Here is a 12,493-nt window from a genome sequence, read left to right as displayed (position 1 = left end):
CAAAGTCCTGCCACCTGCAAATGATGGCTGATCAAATATCCTATTTAATGGTTGACCTGCAGCTAATAGTCAGCAATCCAATTGTGCTCCCGCCAGGTTTCACCGTCGTGTTTCAGAACAGGCGTGCTTCACGTCAGAAAAGGGTTAAAATCACCAATGCCGATCAAAATGGCATTATAGAGGCAATTTAGTGCTTGTTAAGGGCCTTAACGGCCTATCCCGCCTCTTGGAGGCGGGACCAGTAGACACGATTTAATGAAAATTGCTTGGAGGCAGGTTGGGCCCGCCCGCCAGTTTTTGCAATTTTACCACCCCCCCCCACACGCCTCCAATCCTCCCTCAACGGCCCGATGAAAATCGAGCCCTTTCTTCCTCATTCTCTGTAGGGAAGCACCCGGGCTCTATCTGGTACCTTCCAACATGAGTGCAATTGAGAATGGCAAAGTGAAATAAATCAAACCACCATTGTGTGTGCTGGTGCTCAAAAGCTCTGTGCCACTGTATGGCCCAATTAAGACAGAAATTAACCCATTTGCTTAAGCAGTCACCAGGATCTCTGTTGTGCAATGTAATAGAATTCATTTACAATTTTCATTACAAGTTATTTTCAGTGATTGTTTTCATTAAAAAGTGCAAAAGAATTAAGCGTTATTGGGGATAAAAAGAGGACCTCTATTCACCATATCAGTCTCAGGCAACTATCTCAATATTAACTATGACACTACCAAATAACACTGCTAGATGGATGAAAGTAGTATATATAAGGTTAAAAGTCAGCAATAAGCTTGTATAAAATTGATGTTATTTCTGGACAACTATTAAAATGAAAAAATAATTGTAATAATATAGCGCCTTTCACAACCTCAGGATGTCCTAAGTGCTTTACAGCCAATGAAGTACTTTCTGGAATGTAGTCACTATTCTAATGTAGGAAATAAGGCAGCCAATTTGCACACACCAAGCTCCCACAAACAGCAAAGTGATAATGATCAGAGCATCTATTTTTTATGTGTTGGTTGAGGGATTAACATCGACCAGGACGCCGGGAGATCTCCCGAGAGGGCAGACCTCAGTTCAACGTCTCATCCAAAAGATAGCACCTCAGACAGTACAGCACTCCCTCACTACTGCAATTAAGTGTCAGTGTAGATTAGGTGCTCAAGTCTCTGGAGTGGGACTTGAACCAATGAACTTCAGACTCAGACGCGGCTGACCCTTGGAGCTATTAGAGGTACTGAGAAGTGTTACCTACTTGTATGTTGAAATAAGAGTCAGTGAGTTATCATTAATTATATAATAAATCAGTTAAAGAACCTCAATTGATAAATACCTTTGTACTATTTTAGAAGATTAGAACCACAAAACATAACTCAACTAAAGTCATGCTGCAAATGATTACTGAGATTTTAGTGCTTTGACTAAGACGGAGAAAAGTAAAACAAAATGGGGTAGATTTTCAACTTTACCAGCTGGGCATTAAGCATCACAAGGGTGGAATACAGAAAGGAAAATCTGGCAGGAAAATCTAGTAGGGATGATTACACACCCCTTACGGAATCCGCTTTATTTTCCTTCCATTAATTTTAATCGAAGGAAAATCCAGAGGGTTCTGTTACTGGCACGAAATCCTCCATGCCAAACCTTCCCGTGATCTACCCAGGCAATGCTTAATGCTCAGGCGGTAAAGATGAAAATCTACCCCAAGATTACTTATGTAGTGTTATATGTGGCACTACACAATTTGGAAGCAAAACTGATCAGCGCAACTTGTGAAAACTACATAATTTACTGTTCTCAATTTTATAAGAAAAATGTCATCATTTTAGCAATGGATCACAATCAAAATGGCAGGTTTAGTAAGGAAGTACTTCATCACTAGATTTTTACAGTTTACTCACAAATGGAAGACAATACTGGCAACCCAGCAAATCCCTGCTTAGAGGGAGTAATCTGTCTAAAATGTTAAACCATAAAATGGCTCCTTCCTGAAGGGGCATCTGGGTAATCCCACCATAGGCACCTTGCCATTAAAATCACCAAAGAAGTTTTGCCCTACATTATAGCCAAATGGAATCACCTTTGAACCTGACGCCAGTGTTTCCCTTGCTTCTTTCTGAAAAAGCAAAGACATTTCTTGTTTCTTAAAAGATAAAATAAAAATTGGCAAGGGTTGGAAATACTCACATTTAGATAGAGCTTTGAATTGTAACTTCCAAAAAGTAATTCAAAAGACAGTTACATAAGCAAATGCAACAGCCACGCCGTGCCAGCAATACACCACAAACAACAGAGAGGAATGAACAGTTAATCTGTTTTCCTTTGGTGGCATTGGTCAAAAGATACATTTTGGCCAGGATACAGGGAGAACTCCCTGCTCTTTGAATAGTGCCATGGGATGTTTAACGTCCACATGGAGCAATCCCTCATTATTACAAGGGGCTGTCAGTTTAGATTATGAGCTTAACTTCTGATCCAATGGCAAGAGTACTACCAACTGAGCCAAGATGACAAACATTTAAGAGCAAAGACATAATAAATTTTTACAAGGTAATGGTTAGGCCACAGTTAGAATGCTGTGTTCAGTTCCGGGCACCTCATTATCAAAAGGGTAGTACAGCAATAGAGCATACAAGGAAGAAGAAACTGGGGCTATCGTCACAGGAGCAGTGAAGATTAAAGGAGAATTTATTCGAGGTTTTTTAAATTGTGAAGGATTTTGATGGGGTGACTCAGGAGTCAGTGACGAGGTGTTGTCAATTTAATATCGTCACTAAGAAAGTGAGGAGAGGGGCTAGGAGAAATTTACTGATGCAGAGAGCAGAAAATGTTTTGCTACTGGATTATAGGAAGAGATTATTGCATCTTTTAAGAAAAAAAGTAGATACATATTTAAAACAGAGGAAGATATAGGGCTAGAGAGAGACAGCAGGGCAGTGGGATTAATTCAGGATTGGCCCAGCAAATAGCCTCCCTTTGTAGTGTAAACTTCTATGGTTTTAACAACAGAGACTTCTATAGTACAACTGGAACTACTGCATCAGTAGTATATTTATTTAGGCCCGAATTTTGCGGTTAGCACTCGCTGTTATGCTTACAGCTGCCCACAGGCTTTTCGTGGGCTTTTGCGTGGCAATTTACGGTAATTAGAGATCCATTTCAACAAGGCTCCCGTGATCCATCCAGGCACTTGCCTTTCTGGGTCAGCAAAGGGATCTGGGACCTGTGTGAACAGGGCAAGTAACAGCGTGTCTTTTCAACAAATCAGATTGAAGAATCCTTACTGAGATGTGCGGAGTCTAAACCAGGAAGTGTAAGTTAGAATATTTAATTCAATGTAAAATCATGTACAGAAAGCGAAAGAAAGATGGGATTAAGAGAGTTAAAAGAGACAGAAAAAAAAAAGTTAAAAATTATATAATTTAATTGTTTTAAATCTCCAACAATAATTAAAATCTCCACACTTCTAAAAGTAAATTTTCAGTGCCAGAAAGGTTATTTTGTAGTAATTAAGACTTATCACCAATGTTCCCTTTAATTTTTATGGGGTGTGTGGCCCCTTACAACCCATTGAAAATACTGCACATGCGCTGTTTTTCCTATTTAAAAGCTGGTGAGCCAGCTGCGTGGGAGCTGCAGAGCACTGCGCGGCCGTACAGCTTAAAGGGAACATTGCTTATCACACCGTTAAAAATTCACTTACACTTGAATGGACAGGCCCCAACCTTTTCTGGTGAGTTTTGTGGGTAAGTACTGCAACTTCATGCCCTTCATGTGTTTGAGTGCCAAGTCTTGCATCAAGATACTGTTGGAGCAAAGCTTGTGGCGGAGTATGGCAAATTGGACAGCAGTTTCTTGATTTCCACATTTAACCGCGCATGTGCAGACACCGGAAGTTGTTGTCCGATTTACTCCATAATAATGGTGATCACCGATAGCTTCACTGTTATTCCTACCGTAAAATCAGGGCCAATCTGTTTCGTAATACACAAAGGAATATTCCAGATGTGAAGGCTAGTAGAACAAACAAAATCTGGCTTAAACCCTTCAGAATTCCAGTTATGTGTTCTATGATAACTCTAGTGAAAGAATAGATCTCCTCATGGGCAAGGAGACCACACAGGTGTCATTAACCATGACTACAGGGCTTAGACCTGATCTCCCATGATCCATGCAAGCACTTGCCTTTCTGGGACAGAAGGCTGGCATGGTGAAATGCCTTAAAGTGGAGGTGTTGCAGCGGACATAAAATTGTATATCCATTTGCACGCTATGGTACAGTTATTCATAAATGGGCTGCATGTGGAGAGTGGAACCGTTCCCTGTTGATAACTTGCATTATATAGTGTAGGTATTTGGGTTTACCGATGTAGGTATTGGACGAATTCCTACTTAATAATCGAGTTCGACTCCAGGAGAACAATCAAAAAGGTTTTTAATGCAGGAACAGAGGAATTCTAACAGGTTGCAGAGCTAGGTACAGGAGAGCCATAAAATAGGTCTTCACCAGACGGAGACGCCACGAGGACTGAGTAGGCAGTCCCGTGGATTGCGTGATGACGTCATCGCATTTGCCCGCGCTTGGGACGGTCACGTGATGTGCGACGTGACGTCATCGCGTTAACCCGTGTCATCGCGTTCGCCCGCGCTCCCAAAGGAGGAAAGCCCCGCACCGGCTACATCGTTACGTTAAAGGGAATTATGTACGGTAAGTAAGGGACACTCGGTGGTACCGCTACATGCGCCCCCCCAGAATTCGCTTTAACGGGCGTCGAACGGTGAGGTGGTCTGACGAGCCTGTCCGAACGACTCCTGTAGTCTCGAGACGGAGACTGCTGGGTGGTTGGCGGTCTGGCGGGCGGTCGTACTTGGGTTGGCGTAACGACGACAGGTGGCTGGTGGTCAGGCGGACGATCGTACCAGGTGTGCCGTAACGACGATGGGTGGCTGATGGTCAGGCGGGCGGTCGTGCTGTCTCGACGTGGCAGGCGAGGTCGAAATATGTGGTCCGGTAGACGGGGTCTTGAGCGGATCCCGATGCGTGTAAGGGCGAATAAAACATATTCAGCCCCGTGAAAGCGTGTGACCTCTGTAGCCCGTGGTTTGAAACGGGCGCCGGGGCGAAACAGCTGGCCGCGTCATAGCAACTGGCAGGTTAGGCAGACACGGACCATGGCTCTGTCATTGTTGGGAAAAGGTCCCCAGTCTGACGAAATCTGCAGGAACGCTGAACGGGTGATCCAGGAGGAAAAAAATGTGGGTCTGGGCAGGTTGGTGAACTCGCCGACATTCGAGCGAACTCTCTGGCAGTCGGGAACGCACGGAACGGTGCGTGCCGTAGTGCTACTACGGTAACACAGAAGAGTGTGAACCGTTGCTGCGTTGATCAGTGATGACAGCAATTTTCGCGTGGCCGATCGCGGCCGCAGGATGCCCGTTGGACCCGTCCTCGATGGTCGCAGCGTCAGTAGATGTTTGCTTTTGTTGAGGGGAAAACTGTAGAGAGGGCGGCAACGCTTCTAGTTGTTGTTGATTTCGGTAGGGGGAAAAACTGCCGGGAGGGAGGCAACGCTTCTAGTTGTTGATGATTTCGGTAGGGGGAAAAACTGCCAGGAAGGCGGCAACGCTTTGCCGTCGCGCCAAAAAGCGTGGTAGAAAAGACAGACCAGCAGGCTGACGGGCTGGTGCGGCGTCGGCGAGTCCTCGTGGGTTGCGAGGGGAGAGTCCTCGTGGGTTGCGAGGGGAGAGTCCTCGTGGGTTGCGAGGGGCGAGTCCTCGTGGGTTGCGAGGGGTGGTTTGCGAGGACTGAGTCCTCGTGGCCTCTCCGCTGGGGCGCGCTCCGATCCTGTGAGCCCGTAAACGTGCTGTACCCGCGCTGTGAGGGTGTTATACTTGCTGTTCTGCCGTGGGGTTGTTGAAGAGGCTGACGCTCCGAAAGTCAGTAGAGCTGTCGAAAACGGAGACCGTATCCAGGTACGTGGTCTGCGCCGTATCGATGTTGCACAAGGCAAACGGGGTTTCTACCAGGATAAAGCACGAGGGCGGTTGTTGCTCCCAGCGTTGCAGTAGCTGAGCGAAACGGCTGTAGCTTCCAGGCGTGCTTCTTTCGTGAAAGGCGTTCACGAAAAATCGGGGTCCGGCTGCGCTGCTTTCGTGAAAAACGTTCACGAAAAACAGGGTCACCAATGTAGGTATTGATGAGCTCCCATCCTCACGTCGTTGGTCACCAATTGTAGGTATTCGGGTTTACCGATGTAGGTATTGGACGAATTCCTACTTAATAATCGAGTTCGACTCCAGGAGAACAATCAAAAAGGTTTTTAATGCAGGAACAGAGGAATTCCAGCAGGTTGCAGAGCTAGGTACAGAAGAGCCATAAACTAGGTCTTCACCAGACGGAGACGCCACGAGGACTGAGTAGGCAGTCCCGTGGATTGTGTGATGACGTCATCGCGTTCTTCCCGCGCTTGGGTAGTCACGTGACTTGCGTGATGATGTCATCGCGTTTGCCCGCGCTTGGGACGGTCACGTGATGTGCGACGTAACGTCATCGCGTTAACCCACGTCATCGCGTTCGCCTGCGCTCCCAAAGGAGGAAAGCCCCGCACCGGCTACATCGTTACGTTAAAGGGAATTATGTACGGTAAGTAAGGGACACTCGGTGGTACCGCTACAATAGCACCTTTAACGTAGTAAAATGTCCCAACTTAGGCACTTCACAGGAGCGTTATCAAACAAAATTTGACATGAGCTGCACAAGGAGATATTAAGACAGATGACCAAAATGAGGTGTTATGGGAGAGAATTCCAGAGCTTAGGGCCTCAGCAGCTGAAGCAATTAAAATCAGGGATGCGCAAGAGGCCAGAATTCGAGGAACGCAGAGATCTCAGAGGGTTGTAGGGCTGGAGGAGGTTACAGAGATAGGATGGGACAAGTCCATGGAAGGATATCAAAACAAGGATGAGAATTTTTAAATTGAGACGTTGCCAGACCAAGAGCCAATGTAGGTCAGCAAGCACTGGGGTGATGGGTGAACAGGACTTGGTGCGAGTTAGGATACAGACAGCAGAGTTTTGGATGAGCTCAAGTTTATGTAGGGTGGAAGATGGGACACAAGTGATGTAATTGATAATGGGAACAAGCATGGCCAAGTATTATCTGACAGCCAAAAGAACAATGTCATTTTAGGGGCCAATTGTAAATACTAAATGAATTGTTAATAAATCTGGACTGACTGACTGGTAAAACATGAATGGATTAAGACTGTTGAGTGCCAGCCTAGAGTGAGTGATATTGCAAATGAGATGTCATACGTCTTTTGTGATACAAACCCAACCATTAGCCATTTCTTGATGCTGAGCAGATTATGCTGCAAAGGTTTCCAGTTGGAATCTGCTATGGCAGTTACATATTTTATGACTGTTATAATCAATGTAAATTTACATTAAAATGTTGACGTTTTCATTTTCTGAAATCACAAATTCAAAAATGATTCTTTCATTATGAGATAGGGACAGAGAGAGGGACAGAGATAGAAAGGTAGAGAGAGAAACAGAGGGAGAGAGGGACAGACAGACAGAGAGAGAGAGAGAAAGCAAAAGAGGGAGAGAGAGAGAGAGGGGCGAGTGTCCAGACGCGTGGAGTCCGTTCCTGGGGACTGAGCGGTGGCCACACTTTGGAACAACACAGTTGGAGGCGTTTGGAATTAGTGTTTTTTTTTTGTATGTTTAATGACAGCATTGAAGAGGGAAAGAGAAACTTGGAGCAACATCTTCTGTCAAAGCTGCAACGCGACTTGAAAGAATTTAAAGATTTTTAATGAACTTTTCACAAAAAATGAGTGTTAAAAACACTTCCTCCCCAAGTTTCAAATATGATTTTGGAAGAAACAGAAACAAAATCAATTTTCCCCTCATCTAAACAAGTTTCAACCAGGTCTTGAAGTCCAAACACTTTTAAAAAGGGTCTAAAATGCTTAAAACATTTTAAAATTGAAATTTCTTAATATTTGATTTTGAACAATCAACTGAAGTGAGTAGCTTTACACAAACATGCAACCATGCTATTGAGGAGGGGAAGGGTAGGGAGGATTTGTAGGATTTACATATTTTTTAAATAGTCAGTAAAAAGTATCATTGAGACATTTAGGAAGAGAACCAGAAAATGGGGAAAAACACAATCCATTTTATTTTGTCTGTCGTTCTACAGTCCTAACAAGTCCCAGGAATAATGTAAATATAGATCTCCTCTGAAACGTTTAGTGGAGTGTGAATAGAAACCAGTTATGTAATGATGTATAAAAATTGCAGGAAGCTACTTTAGAAGAAACTATTTGTTTATTGAGAAAGACAGAGAAAATACTTCCATTAAACTAATAATGTACAATTTTGATTTGGTATAAATGTTTGAAATAGGAGATTAAATATTTAAAGTACAATGATGTTTGTTTCCCACTATTTAATTGGGGAATACCTAAAAAAATTCAACACTTTGTGATAAGAGCAGGGATTAATATTGTGGAGAATGTTAGAGAGAAAAATATTAGAAACAAAATTCATAAATTAATATCTTTACGTCAACATATTAGTAAACATTTCCAAGTCAGTCTGATTGGTTCTTCTGTCCAGGAAGAAAGATGAATGTTTATTTCTGTTAAATCACAGCTTTTCCTGCTTTTTGTGTTTAATTCGGTAACGCAAACTGCGTATGTGTTTTTCTGCACTTGTGAATAAGCGCTGCATTTCTGACATGTTACATGGGAGGTGGGGGGAGGGGTGCTGGTTCAAGAAGACCACGTTTATTAATAGAAGTGATTGAAGTTGAAAAAACAGATACCTGTTTTTGTTCAGTTCTTTTTAATGCTGTGAACTAAAGAACTACAGCACTTTATATTTGTTGGTTGTCTGGTTGCATTGTGATTACTATTCTAATTATTTATGTGGACATACAGCACATCAGCGCCATAGGAAAGTCACTGCTCCTGCTGCTTGTGCAGCCATTGCTAAGTGACATGAGGGATGGGCTAATACGTTGATAACTTGAAAATTAATACAAATTGCATGAATAGATAGGCCTCTTTCAGCTCACCTTGGACTTTTGGATTGTTTGTCGATGCATAACCGTGTAACGGAGTGACGTTTCTGAAGTGTTAATGCATTATTATGGATCTTTAAAGATCCCAGTCATTTCTGACAAGTAATTTTGTTTTAAAAAGTTTGTATATGACGAACTAAAAGCTTTTAATTAATTCTACCGTAAACAAACTTGCAGAATGGGCATGTAATTGACAAATGAATTTCAATATAGATAAGTGTGAGGTGGTGCATTTTGGTAGGAGGAATAAGGAGGCTACCTACTCTTTGGAAAATAAGAGTCTACATGGAGTAGAGGTACAAAGGGATCTAGGGGTATACATTCACAAATCATTAAAAGTAGCAATGCAGGTTTAAAAAGTGCAAATAAAGCACTGGGGTTAATTTTTAGAGGAATAGAATTCAAAAGCAAAGAAGTTATGTTAAACTTGTATAGAACCTTGTCTGATTGTCTCATGATTTGAGATGGTGGGGTGGCAATATGGCATTACTGTATATATGCTTTTAAGTAGTTGCTGTTCTTGTAAAAGTTGTTGCTGTTGTTGCTTTAAAATTTGCTCACAGACGGAAAGGTTGCGCTCAAAGGAGTTAGTGGCCCGCTCAGTACAAAAAAAAGAGAACATTAGTCCCCACCGCTTATAGCGGCGCATTCGTGTAAACATGATTTGCCCACTACAGGCGTGGCCAGTATAACATGGCAGCATTAATAAAATAAAAAATATTATTTTTCAAAAGCAGTTAAAAAAATAATTTGACCAGTACATTTCCTTTGAATTAAGATTATTTACAAGAGTGAAATGGCATAAAGAGCAACAAATTAGGATATGGTGAAATGTATACAGAAATCAGTAATATTAGAGGTGGTTTGCAGCGGATGGTACCAAACCAAACTTTATCAACAGCAGAGACGGTGAATCAGAAAGTTTAATATATTAAGAGAAATGTAGCACATTCTCAGATTCAGGGCAGAAAAATGATCATGCAGCAAAATGATGTAGCTCTCATTTAAACCCAATTTTATTGTTGTTTAAATATATCTAAAGAATGGAGAGATCCCTACATTTATATAGTGCCTTGTTAAGTATGGGCTCATATCCAGACTATTTCAGAAGAAATAGAAGCCTAAGGGAAGCGAAGTCTGCCTCAATAAGGCTCTTTTATTACATTCAGTTCACCATAACAAGGTGCAATCGTGAGTAAGCCATTTCTGCCCGAAATAAACAGAGCACTTAAGACGCCATAGCCTACAACTTTGAAACTGAAATTAATGCAAAATAATGGTTATCGCTTTTGGCCGATAAAAGTGACTGCCCGTTTTAAACGTGGATGTTTTAAGTGGTGGGGACTGCACTTCAAAAAATCTATATATATAAAGCGGTTCTTCTGTCTGTCTGTCATGCCGTCTGTCTGTATTGAATAAACTCGAAAGTTATAGAGCGTACCTGCACGTGTGTTACGTCGAAAGAAAGCTGACGATTCCAGGACCGTCCTAAGCGTATTAACGTCTCGGCCAGACAAAAATTGCGCCCGCGGTATCCAAAAAACGTTCAACATTCCGCTCATTATCATCGAGTGACGTCAAGGTCGACCAATCGTACGGCGGGTTCCTGGCGCGTGCGGCCGGGCCCTCCTACGGTCGAGTGACGGGACGATTGACCAATCCTACGCTTTGGTGACCTGACGGTCGACCAATTGGTGCGTGTGTGGGCGGGCCTTATCGTTCTGAACCGAGGTGAGTCGCTGCCATCTTGATTCTAAACTTTTCATTTCTTTTTCCCGCTTTCTGCGTGTTTCTTTTCAAATCTACATTTCCAGCAAAAAAAAAGTTGCTTTTAAAACACAAATTGTTTTAAAAAAAAGTTAATTAATTTGTAAATCTTTTCTCTAACCTCTATAATTCTCCTACCTTTCACCGTTTTTCCAGGCCCGGGGCCTAGGCTTCTCCAACTGCCAGCAGTGCAACTCTAGACCCAGGCTCCCGGCCTAGGCAGAGACAAACACTGGCAGAGGAGAGAGAGTGTGCTGCCTCAGCTCCATTCCCAGGGTCAGTAGGTGGGGAGGCTTCATAAGCAACTGGGGTAGGTCGCAAGCCCCGAATAATAATCTGAAGATCCTGTGTTTGCAGCTGAGGAAATTTCTTCTGCAGACAGCCCCAGGTTAACGGCAGCCATCTTTGTCAAGGAGGGCGAAAAGTTTCAGTGCGACGCCATTTTGATTCAGTGTGTAACAGAGTGCCTGCGCGGCCATCTTAGTACAGGAACAGAGAGTGGGTGGGGCTTCTGTGCTCCAAATCGGGTCCTGGTGACCGAGACAGACAATCGGCTGTGTGGGCGGGGCCTAATCTTTCCAACTGAAAAGCAAGCGGCGGCCATTGTTTGTGGTACAACACTGAGAGGTGAGGACCCCTTTTTTAATAAAAAGATTGGTAAGGTTGTAAAGTGTATGTTATAGAAAGATTTACCAAAAATGTTTTATAAGTACAGGAAACTTTGTGCTATCTGGAGGTGAGCTATCCGGCAATCTGGAGCCACCACAAAAATCAGCCGTCGTTTTTTATTCTTTCTTTATTTTCCTTTGTTTCAACAGTCAAGCTGTGCAAGGTCTGTAGCTATAGCAACAGCTTTAGCTGCAGAGGTTTAGGGCCACACCCGAGTGTTTAGAAGCTGTTGCTAAGCAACAGTGTTTGTTGTCAAATATGGAGATAAGAATCTCCCAACATTAACTCTGGAGAGGGTGGGTGCCGGACAGCACAAAGTTTCCTGTATTTTAAGTTTATCTCCCCCCCTCCACAACCCCCACACCCCCTCCACGCCCCACACTCACTTCCCCCCCACCCCCCCTTCCCCCCCTCCCCACCCCCCCTCCGCACCCCCGTTCCCCCTCCCCCCACCCCTTCCCCCTCCGCACCCCCGTTCCCCCTCCCCCCCACCACACCCCCCTTCCCCTCCCCTCCACCCCCTTCCCCCCACCACACCCCCCTTCCCCCTCCCCTCCACCCCCCTCCCCACCCCCTTCCCCCCTCCCCTCCACCCAATACAATACAAATCGCTTTATTGGCATGATAAGGTACATCTTATGTTGCCAAAGCATCAAAATACATTTATGGTTGAACACATAAACGCGGTTCCATTCATACAGTGTATAAACAGGTATATCCCTGAGTTTATAAATATATTTTCGCCTTGTTTATATATACTCTTGTCTTAGTTTACTGGTTGTCCCTCTGTTCATGGCAAGCTGTAACATAGTGTGCCGCCAGTGTTACACAGCTTCTCTCCTCCCCCAGTAGGAATGGGAGTTTTTGGTTGTCAGTCCCTTCCCCCTCCCCTCCCCCCTTCTTCCCCCTCCCCACATCCCCCCTCCCCACCCCACATCACCCCTCCCCACATCCCCCTCCTCCTCC

The 12,493-nt window shown here is 43.9% G+C and overlaps 1 protein-coding gene across 4 annotated transcripts in view; it reads right to left on the bottom strand.

Annotated features, from left to right (window-relative positions):
• kiaa0586 (KIAA0586 ortholog) overlaps positions 1–12,493 on the bottom strand; it is a 674,053-nt gene that overhangs the window by 576,443 nt on the left and 85,117 nt on the right. The gene's annotated exons all lie outside the window — the stretch shown is intronic.

This window comes from Somniosus microcephalus, chromosome 12 (genome assembly GCF_052327205.1).
Source record: "Somniosus microcephalus isolate GS21.2 chromosome 12, FLI_Smic_1.0, whole genome shotgun sequence".
Lineage (NCBI taxonomy): Eukaryota > Metazoa > Chordata > Chondrichthyes > Squaliformes > Somniosidae > Somniosus > Somniosus microcephalus.
Note: the sequence above shows the minus strand (reverse complement) of the source record. Positions and strands in the feature narration are given on the sequence as shown.